This window comes from Medicago sativa, chromosome 7 (genome assembly GCF_051527215.1).
Source record: "Medicago sativa cultivar Bolivia chromosome 7, Bolivia_mono, whole genome shotgun sequence".
In the NCBI taxonomy this organism is placed as follows: domain Eukaryota; kingdom Viridiplantae; phylum Streptophyta; class Magnoliopsida; order Fabales; family Fabaceae; genus Medicago; species Medicago sativa.
The window spans coordinates 43,696,680-43,715,289 of NC_140755.1; the positions used below are offsets into that span (position 1 = coordinate 43,696,680).

Sequence of the window (18,610 nt, forward strand, 5' to 3'; positions counted from 1 at the left end):
CGGTTGAGGATGACAACTTTGAAATCAAGCCTGCCCTACTTAACTTGGTGCAGCAAAACCAATTCTCGGGATCCCCCACTGAGGATCCCAATCTTCACATCTCTGTTTTCCTACGAATTAGTGGAACCATGAAGGAGAACCAAGAAGCCGTAAGACTTCATCTCTTTCCCTTTTCCTTAAGGGATAGAGCTAGCGCTTGGTTCCATTCCCTCGAAGTCGGTTCCATTACTTCATGGGATCAGATGAGGCAAGCATTCCTTGCCCGTTTCTTTCCACCATCTAAAACCGCTAAACTTAGAGACCAAATCACACGGTTCAATCAAAAAGATGGGGAATCTCTCTATGAGGCGTGGGAGCGTTTCAAAGAAATGCTAAGACTTTGTCCCCACCATGGCCTAGAGAAGTGGCTTATAGTCCACACTTTTTATAATGGCTTGTCTTATACCACTAAGATGTCTGTTGATGCAGCTGCAGGTGGAGCACTTATGAACAAGAACTACACGGAAGCGTATGCCCTAATTGAAGACATGGCTCAGAATCATTACAAATGGACCGACGAGAGAGCCATCTCTAGTTCTTCACCCTCCAAAAAGGAGGCAGGTATACACGAAGTCTCTAACTATGATCACCTTGCTTCTAAAATTGATACACTAACTGAAAAACTTGAAAAATTCAATGTTAGTGCTATCAACTCTGCATCTACTTCTTCTTGTGAAATATGTGGTATAGCTGGTCATGCTGGTGTTGATTGCCAACTAGGTAGTGCTATTAATGGTGTTGAGCAAATGAATTATGCTCAATACAACCAAGGGATGCGACAAAATCAAAATTTTTATAAAAACCAAAATCCCTATGGACAAGTAGCACCACCCGGTTATGCAAACAACCAAAGATTCACTCAAAAATCCAATTTGGAAATTTTGTTGGAAAACTCTATTGCCAACCAAAACAAACAACTTCAAGAACTCAAAAACCAAACTGGATTTCTGAATGATTCTCTTTCCAAGCTCAATACCAAGGTTGATTCTATTGCTACTCACTCTAAAATGCTTGAAACTCAAATCGCTCAAATAGCCCAACAAGTGGCTACATCTTCCCAAACACCGGGAGTCTTTCCTGGTCAAACCGAAGCCAACCCCAAAGCCCAAGTTAATGTCATATCTTTTAGGGGTAGTAAGTTAGGCGAAACTTTTGCCAAGGTTAAAAACATTGGGAAAGAAAATGTCAAGCCCTTAGGTGATAAAGTTGTGATAGAAGAAGCTAAACCACTTGAAGAAAACAAAACTCCATCCCCCTTAAATCCCGAAAAGCTTAAATTAGAGGGTAAATTTGAAAAATTTGTTAACATACTTAGGAAGATTTGCATTAAACTTCCCTTTGCTGAAGCTTTGTCTAGGATGCCTCTTTATGCCAAGTTTTTAAAGGAAATTTTTTCAAAGAAAAGGGCTATAGAGCATAATGAGACAATAGCCTTGGCTAAGGAAACTAGTGCAAACATCCAAGAAGCACCCCCTAAGCTTAGAGATCCAGGTAGCTTTGCCATACCATGTGAAATTGGGAATGAAACCATAAACAAAGCCTTATGTGACTTAGGAGCTAGTGTTAGTTTGCTGCCTTTGTCTCTTCTTAAAAGGATAGGGATAGGAGAATTGAAACCTACCGAAATGGAACTGAAGATAGCTGATCGTTCTACCATGAAACTTGTAGGATTTGTCGAGGACATACCTGTTAAGATAGAGGGGATATACATCCCCACTGATTTTGTAGTCGTTGACATTGAAGAGGACGATGACGTTCCTATAATCCTAGGTAGACCCTTCCTTGCAACTGCGGGAGCTCTCATTGATGTGAAACTTGGTAGGATAGTCTTTCAAGTGAGTGATAAAATGGTAGGATACGAGTTGGAAAACGTTATGAAAGGTCCCGCTCTTTACTCTTGTTGCATGCTTAACGATCATGTTGTGAAAGAACGTTTTATAGCGTCATCCACACAATATGATATCTTTGATCCATTCTAAGGACTCTTTCTAACCGTCAAGCTAATGACATTAAAAGAGCGCTTCGTGGGAGGCAACCCACGCATTTAATTGCTTTTGTTTTGTTTGTTTTTCTTTGTTCTAGGATGTTTTGTAGGTAATTGTCCGAGTAAGATTCAAGAAAATGAAAATTTTTGAAGCCCCCTGGACCAGAAGGTTGGCACGGCCCGTGCTAAGACTGGCACGGCCGTGCCAGATTTTTAAGCAAAACTGAAGGTTCAAAGTCAGAATGATGGCACGGCCCGTGCCAATAGGTGGCACGGCCGTGCCCGACTTCTAGCACCCTATAACATCAAATTTTTCTTCCTTCTTCCTCATTCACAAACCACAACCCTCTTTCATCTTTCAAACTTCTCTCTAAACCTCCATAACCTTCAAACCTTCAAACCACCATATCTCCCTCAATTCTTAACCAAATCACTCCATTCTTTCACCAATCAACCACAAACTTCACCCAAAACAAAAACCACCAATCAAAAACATCTTTCATCCATCCAAACCCACAATTCACCAAAACCCTAATCCTTCAAAACCTAACCCAAACACCACAAAACCTTAACCAATCTCCATATCCAAACCAACAAAACTTCCTTAAACATCAACCCAACCCTAAACCAATCCTTTCCACCAAAAATTTTCCCAAACCCTAAACCTTCAAAACCAATTCTACCAAAGGTCAATGGCTTCAAGAAGAAGTGGTAAAGAACCAGCAAGCTCTCAAGGAGGACCTCCCCCAAAGAAGCAAGCCCAAGTGAAGAATCATGGGATCCAGTTCAAAAACAACAAGCAAAGGGACAGGTATAAAAATCTTATCTCTAAACATCTGCACCCTTCTCGTTATCCTGATTCCCATACTTTAGATATGCTAGAGCTGCTTGATGATGTTTCTAGGTTGATAGGAAAGTTAGGTTGGACTGAATTGCTGAAACCTATGAGGGGTTATGAAAATTTCACTTATGAATTCTTGAGCTCAATAGATTTTACTAAAGATAAGATGAATTTTGATAACCCTAACCATAGAGTTGTTTTCCGGTTAATGAATATTGATTATGACATGTCACTTCAGCACTTTTGTGATGCCTTAGGCTTTGCAAATGAGGGATATATTCATGATCATTGGGATCCCAGCCTTAAACCGGATAACTATGACCCAGCTGCCTTTTGGAAACAAATCACCGGTCTTAACAAATACGTCCCTAGGGCGAACAAAGCAAGCAATATTCACAACCCCGTACTTAGGTACCTTTAGAGGGTAATGGCTTGCACTATTTGGGGTAGAACCGAGCTAGGAAACACTAGAACCGATGAGTTGTTCATGCTATGGGCAATGCTCCACAACCACCCCTTCAATACCTGTTTTTATTTGATTGATCACCTAGACTTTGTCGGTACTAGACCGGCCGGTAGAGGAGACATAGTGGTGGGTGGCATCATTACATATATAGCTAGGTGTTTTGGAGTGGGTGAAGATGAGGGGATCAAACCAATTGAGGGAAATAATAGGCTTAACATAGAAACCCTTATTGCTATGAATTTCATCAAACATCGTCCACCCCTCCATTACCAACTTAAGCTAAATGTGCCAATCATGTTTTTATTGCCTAACCCATCTCGGACTACCACCGAGGTGGAAGAAAATTGGTTGTATGTTAATGATGTGCAGGTTCTTGGTGATGATGAGGGAGAAGGTGCTAACTTGCACCGTGATGAAGGAGAAGGTGCTAACTTGCACCATGAAGAGGGGCACCATGGCCATGAAACCGGTGAGCTTCATGAAAATCAACAATGGACATGGATTCACAATGAAATCGAGAGGATGAGCACCGAGCAACAAAGGCAAGGTGTTGAGATCTCCGGCCTTCGCAATGAAGTTCAAAGGGGCAACCGTGTCAATGATGAAAATAATGAAATGCTCCGTCGGATGATGCAACACCTCCAACTTCAAGGTCCTCCTTACGGACCTCAATAAACAAATGTGAGCTTTCCTCTTCCTCTCTTCCCTTCTTCTTCTCCCTATCTCTCTCATTCTTCTACTCATCTCCTTCTTTCATCTTCTTCTTCCTCTTCTTCTTCTTCTTTTAATTTCTTTTTCTTTTGAATCATTGAGGACAATGCTTCCCCTAAGTGTGGGGGGGCCTAATAAAGTGCCTAGAGTCGTAGTGTTCCCAAACTCCCTTGAACTTTATTCTTTTGTTTTGTTTTTATAGCAAGAGGCATGACTAGTAGCTTGTTTTTAATGTAAATATAGCATGAAAATTTTTGTTTTGTCTCTTCTTTAGGTTGCTTCTTGTACACGAAAATAGTTTCTTGTGTTTCTTATGTTCTTGCTATACCCATATCATGTTTTATTGTGAAAATTCTCCAATGAGAAAAGCACCCGGTTGCAATCCTTGAGTAAATGTATGAATAGGTATTTTAAGGAACACGTTCTATCTTTAGTGTTAACTTAGACCCTTTAAAGTCTTAAGAGTAAAAGTAGTATAAGTTTGTGTGGGAAAATTAATCAAATTGTTCTTAATTGTTATATTCTTATGTTAAATGGGGCGGGAGAATGGCACCAACATGTGGGGGAAAGGACAATCCCTAACTTCCTAATTGTGGTGGTGACTCCTTAATTTGAACCTAAAGTGAAACAAATTCATCAATGCTAGGGGGAAAGGACAATTACATCCAAAAAGACTTCCTACGCGGAGATGAAACAAACAATAATTTTGCAGCACTACTTAGGGTGATTTTGAATCTAGGGGGAAAGGACAATTACATCCGAGAAGACTCCCTACGAGGATAGATAGCCCCTAAGCATCTGCAGCCCCTTGTGCTTAATTGTTATATCTAATTTAATGTTTAACTCAAATTCCCATCACTCTTATATGAAATGAAGAAAAGACTTTTCTCGGTTACTTTAGCATTAAGGATAGAACCTATTCCTCATAATATCTGTCTTATACAGGAGCAAGAAAAGGGTTGGACTGCACACACACACTCACTTGAGACTTGATGTTGGGTAGAATAGGTTCATGAGAAGTATTTGAAATTGTAATTAGTGTACTTGAGGCAAGGCCTTTCTTTTGAGACATTTGTTCTTAATATTGCCATAATCAAATCTTTTGTTGCTACTATGTTTGCTGCCTTTTGCTTGAGGACAAGCAAAGATTCAAGTGTGGGGGAGTTTGATGAGTCATAGATAGTATTAATTATTGCCTTATTTAGTTTAGTTTTATTTTAGATTTGATTTTATTTTATTGCATTTTATTTTAGTTTAGAATATTTTACTTCAAATTGTGTTTTATTTTATTTTAGGAATAAATATATGGTGGAAGGTGTCTTGGAGCAAAAGAAAGAGGACTGGAGCAAATACAGCGCAAGAATACGAAGATACGGGACAAAAATATGTTCCCACCAAGTCAGAAGCTTGGCACGGCCAGTGCCAACATGTGGCACGGCCGTGCCACCTCCCAGAGCCTCTTTTGCTGCTTTTTCTTCGGGCCCAAGTTACCCTGTTGCAGCTTTACTGTTTTACCCTTTTAGTTGCTTAGTTTCTAAGTCGATTGTAAAGCTATAAATAGAGTAGCTCTCCACCATAAACAATCACGTTTTACTTTGTTTATTTCAATTGCTATTTCAATAAAGTCTTTATTTCCTTTTACTTCCTTTGCAATTTACTTTTATCGCATTCTCTCTTCTTCCCCCATGTCTACGATGAACATGAGTGAGTAGACTTCTTTGTCTTGGGATCGTTGGATAAGTCTAATGACGTAATCCGGATCAAGCCAAGTCTTAAACCTTAATTAATTGTTACCCTAATTCCTAATCTAAATTCACCGTTTTAACATGAATTAATTATTATCAAACTGTGGAAGCGAACGCGGAGGGTTTGATAATGGTTAATTCATCATCACAGATATCAATTCATAAAGCGAACGCGGAGCTTTGATATCCGATCAAGTGAATTTAGACAAGGTTTGCGAAACATGAGAATAGTCTAGCAAACCTTGGGACACATAAAGTTTCGATCTTCAAGGGTCCCAAAGGCAATCACCCATGAGAATAGGTGTGGTTGTTGGAGGGATACACTCACTGACTTCGAGAGGAGCTGTGATATGCTAAAGAGAAACTTGTCCTTAGTAATTAGGATTAACGCTTAATTATAAGTTTAAGGCTTGCTTGTGAAAAGATTCGTTATTATGATGAACCAATGATCCCGAGGCTTTTTATTATCATTGTTATTTACTTTCAAAAACTGCACTCTCCAACTTCTTAATTCTTTCTCCTCTAATCAATATCTAAAAGTTAATTAGATTGACCAACTCCCTAGCGGAACGATACTCTTACTTACTACTATTACTTCGATAGGCCGTGCACTTGCGGTTTGGCCCTATCAGGAGACATGAAACAAAAGGAGTTAGTAGCACAAGTGAAATAGAAACAATACACCAAAGGCATAGTAAAGTAAATGCAACTTGAAAATGAAGTAACACAAAAGTGATAAAAGGGACTTGACATTTTTTTTTAGACATTTTGGAAAGGGTAAAAATCATAGAAAAGATAGGGTAATGACATAAAAATAACCAAGCTATTATGAGCATATGTTTTGACACACTTTGAAGCCAAAAATTTACCAAGGACAATTGAAAAGATTGAAGTGCAAGGGATGGACATAAGAACATGCCTAAAATAAATCATTATGGACCTTGTGAAATGTGAATCCAATGATTCTAACATCATAGCCAAATTTTCAGTCATGATACAAGAATCAATAGGACTAATATTTCACAAAGTTCCTAATAATTCCTATAAGCACAGTTATCACCTTTATTCCCACATTTTTTATCAAGACTCAAATGCAAACTTATCAAACAAGCAAGAATGAAACTCACATACATTTCTCATGCTTTGGAGGTAAAATTTAATATGCACACATTCAAGAAACACACCCAAGGAAAAAAAAAAGAGGAAACAAAAACTATGCAAGAAATACATGATTAATTTGGAGTTTTTTTTTATATTCTAACAAAAAACAAAGAAATCAATATGTTTTTCGCATGTATTTTTTTTTTAAAATCCAAATTAACCATGTATTAATGCCAAAACAATTGGAATTCATCAAGAAAAGCCTTGCAAAATTTTAGAATTTCTTTAGCATAAAGATTGATCAAACAGGGGGTGTATACTGCAAGATTCAACACAAAACGTAATGAAGGGGGGGGGTGCGAAGAGCCGTACAGCATATAGGCCTGCAGAATGGTTACTGGGCCTTAAGAGGCCACTGGAGCGGGTCAGGGAGGATTTGGGGCAGGCAAACGGGTTGAACCGGTTCAGGATAGTATAAAACCTCAAGAACCGGTTCAGCCTCCATTTCCCACACTCCCTTCTCTCTCTAAACAAGTCCCTCTCTCTCTCTAGTTGCAGACCACGACAGGAGTGGAAACGGAGAAGACGACCGGAGCCGCTCCGACGCGGTGGTCGGCCGGAGAGCCGCCGCGTCGGAGCTTTTTTTTTTTGCAAGTTTTATATCAAAATGCTCCTCTTCTCCTCCTCTTTCCAGACTTCCAGTCAAATCTTTCAAAAAACAAACACAGCAGTCTAGATCTACAATATACAGATCGTACTCAAACCGTTTCTTTTTGCCCTTGACCGTTTTCAAAAGGAGTTGAACACACTATAAACACATTCACGACGAAAGTTAGAGAAGCAGGACGTTACCTGCTCTAAATCAAGAGGACGGCGCTACGTGGATGCCGGAAAGCTTCAAGAATTCAACGTTCCTCACTTGTGCCTCGTGAAACTGTTCCTTCCTTTTACCTCAGCTTCGGTTCCACTTCGCTTCTCTTGATTCTTCTCATTTCTTGCTGCATCGTTCACCAATCTGATGCCTGTGTTTGCGTTGCTGTGGTATGAGTTCGGATCGGTGTGGATTGAGAATCAGTTACGGTGCTGAAAATTGGCTTGAATTTGTGAGAATGAAGCTAAATTTGATTGTGAATGGCGTTTATGAATCAGTTGCAGATTTCTGGAAATTCTATTCGATGTTAATGATGAAGATGGCGGTGATTAAAGGAAGAAGAAGGTGGCATTGAGGTGGTTAGGGTGGTGGAGTAGTTTGTTGCGGTGGCCGGAGTTTGTTAACGGTGGGGGAAGGAGTTGGTTACGGCGAGAAAGAGAAAAGAGAAAGAAATTTTCTCTGATTTTTTTTATGATATTTTTGTGATGTTTTGGGAAAAAAGTGGTAATGATTGGTTATATGTGGACTTTGACCCTCTTTGACCAGCTTTATAGGCTGATGAATTGACTGCTGGACCATTAGATTGCTGACACGTGTCCCCTGCAGATGATTTGAACTAAACAAAGACTAAAGGACTAAAAAAAGAAATTAGGCACAAAAGGACTAAAATGTAATTTTTAGAATTTTAGGACTTAAAATAAAAATAAAATGAATTAAAATTAGTAACCGGGAAATAACGTAAAGTGAAACGATTAAAATTGACAAAACGGACTAAAACGAACCAATGGCCTAAATGAGGTACTTTAAAGTAACCTCTCTCTGCCGAAATTTCGTGTGAAATGACCAAAATGCCCCTGGGGACTAAACAACTAAAAATGACTCAGATGCAATTTTAAAATAGATTTTTAACAGGAAATTAAAGCAAGAACTTATGCAGGCAAAATTAAAAGACTCAGAGACAATTTTTAGAATTAGACAGGGTTTTGACACATGAAAAGACTAAAATGCCCCTAGGGGCTAAACTGACTCAAAATGACTTCACATGCAATTTTTGGAATGGATTTTGACATGGAATTGCAATGAAGACTTATTCAAACTATTTGAAAGGACTCAAACGAATTTTTTTAAAAGATTGAAAGAAATTTTGACATAGGAAATGACTAAAATGCCCCTAGGGGCTAAACTGACTAAAGAAATGACTCAACTGATATTTTTGAAATGAATTTTGACATGAGATTGAAACAAGGACTTATACAAACCAAATTAAAAGACTCAAACAATTTTCAAGGGTTAAAATGAGTTGAATGCAGGCAATGACTAAAATACCCTTTCATGTGAATTTTGCAAATAATGTTGAAATAAAAATGCAAAGAAATATGCAATTGATCAGAGATATATCAAATGACTTATAATGCAAGAAAAGAAGAATTGAATAAGTATTTTTAGGTCCAAAATTAGGGTATAAGAGCTGCCCCTATTTAAGTTTCTTTGTCCGGAGAGTCAAGGGACGAAGTCTTTGATTTGACGGGACGAAGATACTTAAATATTAACATTTGCACTGTTTTTGGACATAAAAATACGTTCTTAGATTTTCAAAACATGAATGCCATGCAACATTTTGATTATGAATGCAAGACAAACAAAACTGGAGTCTACAGAGCATGTCATATCACTGGGGATTTAGGTGACAGGGTAGACAAACCAGGGGACAAAAGATGGGTACAAGCTGTTTTTTGGATCGAACCTGCCACTTGACCGAGAGATACAAACAAGAGATGGGTACAAGCTGTTCTTTGGATCGAACCTGCCACTTGACCAAGGAAATACAAACAAAAGATAGGTACAAGCTATTTTTTGGATCGAACTTGCCACTTGACCAAGAAATACAAACAAGAGATGGATACAAGCTGTTCTTTGGATCGAACTTGCCACTTGATTGAAAACATAGCCATATAGGCGGATACAAGCTGTTCTTTGGATCGAACTTGCCACTTGATCGGAGATATAGACAAACGTTAGATACAAGCTGTTCTTTGGATCGAACCTGCCACTTGATCAATACCACAACATGTAAGTAGGTGCAAACTGTTCTTTGGATCGAACTTGCCGTTTGACCGATAACAAAACATAAGCAAAGGGTACAAACTGTTCTTTGGATCGAACTTGCCGTTTGACCGGAAACATAGACATATAAACAGGTACAAGCTGTTCTTTGGATCGAACTTGCCACTTGACCGATAACAAGATACAAATTGGAAGTTGGATTTAGAAGGATTCAAATTGAGAGTAAGTTGACATTGATTTGATTTGAAAATAGACATGACCATTTTTGTTGGCCCAAAAGCAAATTGAGAGTGAATTGACATTGACAAAGACATTGGATTGAAAGTTTGAGATTGAAAGAGAGATTGAGAATTGAGATTGATTAGAGACATAGACATAGACATTGGATTGGAGAATTGAAATTGACAATGAGATTGGATTGAAAATTGAGATTGAATTGAATTGAAATTGAGATTGCTTCGAATTGAGATTGAATTGAAATTGAAATTGAGATTGCTTCGAATTGAGATTGAATTGAAGTTGAAATTGAGATTGCTTCGAATTTGACATTTGAAATTGAAAGTTGAAATTGGATTGAATTTGACAATTGAAATTGGAATTGAGTTGAATACTGAAATTGAGGTTGCCTCGAATTGAGATTGAATTGAAATTGGAATTTGAGAGTTGAGATTGCATCGAATCTGACAGTTGAAAATGATTTGAAATTGAGATTGGAGATTGCATCGAATTTGACAATTGACATGATTTGAAATTGAGATTGGAACTGATTTGAAATTGGAATTGGGAGTGGAAATTGGAAATGCAGCATGTATGTATGGCATAACAAGATTATTGAATGTATGAGCACATAAAATGCATGATTATGCATGTATGAATGCTTGAAATGCATGATTGGTTTGTAACTTGACAGAGAAGTTCCACAAAGGCAGACAAAACATTGGAAGATTGGGCACGTAGTGGCTCGTGCTGCAACATATTCACAGGGGAAAACCTCTTTGGAGAGACCGTCGTTGAGAGACGTATCGAAACCATGGCTGAGGGCAATAAAACTTGCAAAGGAAATAGCCTTGGAAAGTTCTTGGATACAGGTCGCCATTGCTAGGCGTGTCAGTGCTGGGTAAACATTGGATGTTCGCATCTGTGGTTAATGCTTTTATTTCATTTTCATTCTTTCCGGGGAATAAAATTCTTTTCACTGCCCCATTTTTGCCTGAATTGCCTTCATAGGTTGTCAATCAGCGGGGTGCTCATTTTTGCCTAAGCCGCCCTTTCGGGTTTTCGACTTAGCGAGCTTTTCATTTGCATTTTTTTCAATTTTTTTTCATTTTCATTCTGTTTCTTCATTCTTGCCATTGACCACAGATCATCCCGGGGAGTAACCTGCTCGTAACATGTATTGAAATAGACATTGACATTCATTTATTCATGCATGTTTCATTGAAATGTACCCTATTGCTCAGGTTTGCTTTCAAAATAGACAGGAAAAGATGTTTTAATTTTCAAAAATGTTTGTTTCAGACATTGACATTATCAAATAGAAAGAAAATATTTTGTATATAGCTTTGAAAGTAGAAAGAAAAGTAGAGTTTCAAACAAAAGCACAGGCTCAAATTGATTTAGAAGAGTGAAAATTAGCCAAAGGCATAACTCCACGGATTTACAAAGCTTGGAAAATGGTAATTTTATTGGTTGGTGATACATTGAACACGATGACCGCTACATTTCATAGAAATTTTGAATTCACAAGTACATAAGCCTCTGATGAAGATGATCATTGACAGTTGCAGATGCCCCAAGGGGTGATGGTGATTTGCCAGATATAGTTACTTGTCTTTTATTATCAACCTCATTTTTGCATGAACCGCCCTTTCGGGTTTTCGGCTCATCGAGGCGCTCATTCTTGCCTGAGTTGCGTACAATCTCAGCGAGCTTTTCCATATTCATTTTTTTTTTGTCCCTAACTTTTGCCAGGATCGCCCTTTCGGGTTTTCGATCCACCGGGAAGCGCATTTTTGCCTAGGTCGCCCTTTCGGGTTTTCGACCTACCACGCTGTTCTTTTCTTTTTAGACAAAGTATTTCTTGACTATATCGGCATTAACAGGATTTGGGAGTTCAACACCATCCATGTGTGTAAGAATCAAAGCACCACCAGAGAAGGCCTTCTTGACGACATAAGGACCTTCATAGTTAGGAGTCCACTTGCCCCTTGGGTCGGGTTGCTGGCTTATTCTCCTTTTCAATACAAGTTCGCCTTCCTTGAATTCTCAAGGTCGGACTTTCTTGTCAAAAGCATTCTTCATTCGCACTTGATACAACTGTCCATGAGTCATAGCATCCATACGTTTCTCTTCAATCAAATTCAATTGATCATACCGACTTTGGCACCATTCAGCCCCAGTTAACTTTGCCTCCATGATTACTCGAAGGGATGGAATCTCCACTTCCAGAGGGAGAACTGCTTCCATACCATACACAAGAGAGAAAGGAGTTGCCCCGGTTGAACTGCGCACCGTAGTACGGTAACCATGCAGGGCAAAAGGTAACATTTCATGCCAGTCTTTGTAAGTAGTGACCATCTTCTGAACAATCTTCTTGATGTTCTTGTTAGCGGCCTCAACTGCACCATTCATCTGAGGTCTATAAGGAGAAGAGTTGGGATGTTCGATTTTGAATTCTTCACATAAAGCTTGCATCATGCTATTGTTCAGATTGGAACCATTGTCAGTGATGATCTTGTTGGGAACACCATATCGACAGATGATGTTATTCTTGATAAACTTGACAACCACTTGCTTGGTCACATTTGCATAGGAGGCAGCCTCGACCCACTTGGTGAAGTAGTCAATTGCCACTAGGATAAAACGGTGTCCATTGGAAGCCTTTGGTTCAATTCTTCCGATCATGTCAATGCCCCACATAGAGAAAGGCCATGGGGAAGATATAACATTGAGGGCATGTGGAGGCACATGAATCTTGTCAGCATAAATTTGACATTTATGGCATCTCTTAGCATGTTTGTGGCAGTCACGCTCCATAGTTATCCAGTAATAGCCGGCTCTTAACAGCTTTCTTGACATAGTGTGGCCCGAAGCATGGGTCCCAAAAGTACCATCATGTACATCATGCATCAACTTCTCAGCTTCTTGTTTATCAACACATCTCAACAAGACCATGTCATAGTTCCTCTTGTATAGGATTTCTCCGTCCAGAAGGAATTTGCTAGCCCGTCGTCTCAAAGTCTTTTTATCCCTGTTGGAAGCACCAGGTGGATATTCATGATTCTGCAAGAACTGTTTGATGTTATAATACCAAGGCTTTTTATCATTCACATCTTCATTAGCTTGATCTGGCAGATTTTCAATGGTAAACACATGAGCTGGTCTATCAAGACGCTGTACTTTGATTACGGGCACATCATTCCAGTGATTGACACGAAACATGGAAGACAAGGTAGCAAGAGCGTCAGCCATCTGATTTTCATCCTGAGGGATATGGTGCAGCTCAACCTTGGTAAAGTATGTCAACAGACGTCTTGCATAGTCACGATATGGGATCAGCTTCTCATGATGAGTCTCCCATTCGCCCTTTATCTGATTAATAACAAGTGCAGAATCTCCATAGATGTCAAGGTGCTTAATTCTCAGATCAAGGGCTTCTTCAATGCCCAAGATACATGCTTCATATTCAGCTATATTGTTTGTGCATTCAAAAGTTATTCGGGCGGTGAAAGGAATGTGGTGCCCCTGTGGAGTTACAATGATGGCCCCAATTCCTTTACCATAAGCATTAACAGCACCATCAAACACCAATCCCTACTTGCTATTGGGATCCGGCCCTTCATTGATCAGTGGTTCTTCACAGTCTTTTGCTTTCAGATACATAATTTCTTCATCAGGGAAATCAAACTTAATCGGCTGGTAATCATCAAGAGGTTGACAAGCAAGATGCTCAGCAAGGACACTTCCTTTGATTGCTTTCTGAGCTTTGTACACTATGTCATATTCAGACAACAACATTTGCCAACGTGGAATCTTTCCAGTAACAGCAGGCTTTTCAAAGATGTACTTGATTGGATCCATTCGGGATATCAACCAAGTTGTATGATTCACCATATAATGACGCAGGCGTTTGGCAGCCCAAGCTAAAGCACAACAAGTCTTTTCAAGCATTGTATATCGAGTCTCACAGTCGGTGAACTTCTTGCTCAGATAGTAGATAGCGTGCTCTTTCTTACCAGTCTCGTCTTGTTGACCGAGAACACAACCCACTGAATCATCTAACACTGACAGATACATAATCAAAGGCCTTCCTTCCACTGGTGGGACGAGGATAGGTGGTTCCAACAGGTATTCTTTAATGCTATCAAAGGCTTCCTGGCATTCATCATTCCATACAATAGGCTGATTCTTTCTGAGCAATTTGAAAATTGGTCCACAAGTAGTGGTCATGTGAGATATGAATCTTGAAATATAATTCAGACGTCCGAGGAAACCTCTGACTTGCTTTTCAGTTTGAGGGGCCGACATCTCTCTGATGGCTCGGACTTTATCAGAGTCGACTTCAATGCCTCTTTGGCTGACAATGAAGCCTAGCAATTTTCCAGATCGTACGCCGAATGTACACTTGTTAGGATTCAACCGCAGCTTGTACTTTCTCAGTCTTTCAAACATCTTTTTCAAATACACAACGTGCTGCTCTTCATCACTTGACTTCACAATCATATCATCAACATAAACTTCAATCTCCTTGTGAATCATATCATGAAACAGAGTGGTCATACCCCTTTGATAGGTAGCACCAGCATTTATTAAGCCGAACGGCATCACCTTATAACAGAACGTTCCCCATGGAGTGATGAAGGACGTCTTTTCTCTATCTTCAGGTGACATCCGTATCTGGTTATAGCCAGAGAAACCATCCATAAAAGAGAACACTTTAGACTGAGCCGTACTGTCAACAAGCACATCAATATGAGGCAATGGGAAGTTATCTTTTGGACTGGCTTTATTCAAATCTCTGTAATCAACACACATTCGAACTTTCCCATCTTTCTTCGGTACTGGCACAATGTTGGCAATCCACTCAGGATATTCAGCTGTCATGAGGAAACCTGCATCAATTTGCTTCTGCACCTCAGCCTTGATCTTAAGAGCCATGTCTGGACGAGACCTTCTCAATTTCTGTTTGACAGGAGGACATTCAGGTCTTGTCGGTATCCGATGTTCCACAATCTTGGGATCTAGACCCGGCATATCTTCATAGGACCATGCAAAGACATCCGGATAATCATGGAGAAGTTGAGTGATCTTCTTTTTCACTTCTGACTCAAGGGCAGCACCAATCTTGATCTCTCGCTTGTTTTCTTCAGTACCCAGGTTGATGAGTTCAATCTCTTCCTGGTGAGGTTGAATGGCCCTTCTTTCTTGCTCAAGCAGTCGAGTGATCTCATACGGTATCTCTTCATCATCCTCCTCATCTTCAGCTTCATATACAGGGAATTCAAAATTTGGAGGAACCATAGGGTCACTGTGTTCAACGGGTTTATTGTGGTTCAATCTGCATAATATGATTGGAATGATTTTTAGGAAAAATATTTTTCATGCAGATTTTTGAAATTAATAAGAAAATACAGATGTTTTGGTTTTTTCTGGCATTACCATTATTTCCAAGAAAAAGGCACTAAAAAGTAAAAAAACAAAGAGTCGTGAGAAAGACGACAACTTTTATTGATAACGGCAATGCCGAAACAAACATGCCCTTACAATGATATCACTTTCGCCTTGGGCAGAGCGAAAGGATTGTTATTTTGAAAACAAAGAAAAACATGAGCAACAAGACACATTACATGGAAGCATGCATGACTAAAGGAACATCAATGGTCTCCCAATTTCTCACAGTGCCTCCTGGTACAACAAATGTAGGCACATGGCTTCTTTCAGCGGCATCTTCAGCAATAGCATTGATAAACCCAACACTGTAGAAAGTTCCTGTTGAAACACCAGAGGTTGGGGAGAATCCAAGGCCCTCTTTACGCTTGTTTTCCAAAATCTGAATTACTCTGCCCCAGCCGGCAGCCTGCCCTTCTTGAACAGCCTTCTGAGCGTCTTTCAGTGAGGCCATAACAGTAACAGCCCTTCGAGACTCCGCACCTTCAACAGTCAAGCCTTGGAATGACGTCCCTTCAGCGGACCCTGCTTCAACACAAGAGAAAGATGACACTTGGCTAACCAGAAATGCTTCTTCACCATGCACAGTGAAAATCTTACCGTTCCTCATGAACTTGAGTTTCTGATGCAAAGTGGAAATCACTGCTCCAGCGTCGTGAATCCACGGTCTTCCGAGGAGACAGCTGTAAGAAGCATTGATGTCCATGACCTGGAAAGTAATCTGGAATGTCTCGGGACCAATGGTAATTGGCAAGTCTACTTCCCCAAGAACATCTTTGCGAGATCCATCGAAAGCTTTAACCAAGTAGCTGCTTCCCCTCAGAGAGATTCCATGATGGCTCAATTGCCTTAGTGTGGATTCAGGCATTACATTCAGGGATGACCCAGTGTCTACCAACACATTGGATATCATGTCAGACTTGCAGTGTACTGAGATATGCAGAGCCAAGTTGTGGTGTTTCCCTGCTTCGGGGAGTTCATCGTCACCAAACCCCAAATTGTTGCAGGCAGTAATATTACTCACTATCCCATCAAACTGATCCACAGAGACTTCATGATCAACATACGCTTGCTCTAGTATCTTCATCAACACCTTCCTGTGAGCCTCTGAGCTCAAGAGTAGAGACAAGATGGATATCTTCGACGGAGTTTGCAGAAGCTGGTCAACAATCTTATAGTCACTCTTTTTGATAAGCCTCAGAATTTCATCCAGATTAGACTCTTCAATAGATTGGCCTGATGGGCCAGTATTCTTGTCAATAGGAGGATCAACTGGTGGAGTTATGGTGGCAATAGGTGTGACCACCTTCTTTTGAAACAAGGGTGGACGGACCTTCCCGCTTCTCAGAGCTGTAATTTCACTAGCAACATTGTCAACTGTAGCTGGGGATACCAGAGGCACCTCCACTCCGTTCTCAATCATGGTTGCATTGTACTTGTAAGGAATTGCCTTTGTAGAGGCGTAAGATACAGGACCAGGTAATCTGATCACCAAGGGCTCAGCATTCCTTGTCTTAGATGCACTTTCAACCGGAGAATCATGAAACACTGGCACAATCACACATACATCACTGGCGATCAAGTATTTATCATCCATCAGGCTCTGTATATCATTTTGCACCACACAACAGCCCATAGGATTTTGAAGACATTCTGAACAAGAAGCATGATCGTGATTGAACAAAGAGGCTTGGCAAAGTTTGACATGTAGCGGTACCAAGGGAGTAGCGACATTGCGGACATCCAATATGGGACCCTCTTGAGGACCAGGAATTCTTTCGAAAGCCTCAATCATATTAACAGCAGCATGGTTTGGAAGTGGATTGTCAAGAACATGAGGAGCATTATTCTCAAAGGTCAACCTTCCTCTGTCTATCAGATCCTTCACAACATATTTCAAAGCATAACAACCTTCAACATCATGGCCTTGAGCACCCTGATGGAATTCACATGTAAGATCCTGTCGGAACCTAGGGGGCAAGGGGTTACGCGGAGGCCTGCCTGGTCTGGTGGCACAATGTCCCTTAGCAAGTAGAGTTGGGAGCAGATCAGCATACCGCATTGGTATTGGTGGAAAATAAGTCCTGGGCCGAGGACCCTGTTGCTGCTGCTGCTGTTGTTGAGCAGGAGGCTGTTGTTGTACTTGTTGAGCAACGGCATTAACGGGTGCTGGTGGTTGACCCGGTGGCAGAGGATATTGCTGGTAGAATGGTGCGAAGAAGGGATGTTGAGAGTACTGCATGTATTGATAGGGTAAAGGTAACTGAGCAGCATTAATAGGAGCGATAGTAGCTGAAGATTGGTTACCGGACACTATCCCTACTTCGGATTCCTTCTTCTTATGGTGGCCGTTACCATATTTCTTAGGTGCGCTAGTTGAGGATTCACCCTTCTCAAGAACAATAATACCCTCTCTGACAGCCTCCTCTAGACGAGTTCCCATAGTAACCATGTCGGAGAAATTATTTGGAGCAGAGACTATCATTCTTTCAACATATTCCTTTTTCAGAGTCTTCAGGAATGTCTGTGTTAATTCTTCCTCATCGAGTCGAGGAGAAACACGGGCTGCTGCCCCTCTCCATCTCTGGGCATATTCACGGAAAGTTTCATCTGACTTCTGAGACAAAGACTTAAGAGAGTCCCTATTTGGCTTCAAGCGGGTATTGAACTCATAATGGCTTTCAAAAGCAGCAGCAAGTTCCTCAAAAGTATGAATATTGTCTTTGCTCAATCCAGTGTACCAGTCTGCCGCATCTTCTGCTAGGCTATCTTGGAAGCAGTGTATCATCAGTGCATCATTATCTGCATAATTGGCCATCTTCCGGACATACCGTATGATATGACTATGTGGACAGGAAGACCCATTGTATTTGTCAAAGTCTGGCACCTTAAACTTCTTAGGAACCTCAAATCGGGATACCAAGCATAGATCACGAGCTTTAGCAGAGATATTGCTTCCACGACTAGCCTTGACCTCACGGAGTTCTCCAGCCAACTCTCTTATCTGTCGTTTCATAGCTTCCATTGCAGGATCTGGTCCACGTGGAGTATCAACATCAATCACCTGTTGCACGGTGTGGACAATAGGATCGGTAACAGTAGTCACCTGAGGCATAGCAGT

General features: G+C 40.4%; 1 non-coding gene across 1 annotated transcript; it reads right to left on the reverse strand.

Annotated features, from left to right (window-relative positions):
• Positions 1 to 290: 290 nt before the first annotated feature.
• Positions 291 to 397, reverse strand: LOC146906128 (small nucleolar RNA R71). Its single transcript, XR_015020768.1, has one exon. It is a non-coding gene; the product is annotated as a small nucleolar RNA R71 (small nucleolar RNA).
• Positions 398 to 18,610: the final 18,213 nt, after the last annotated feature.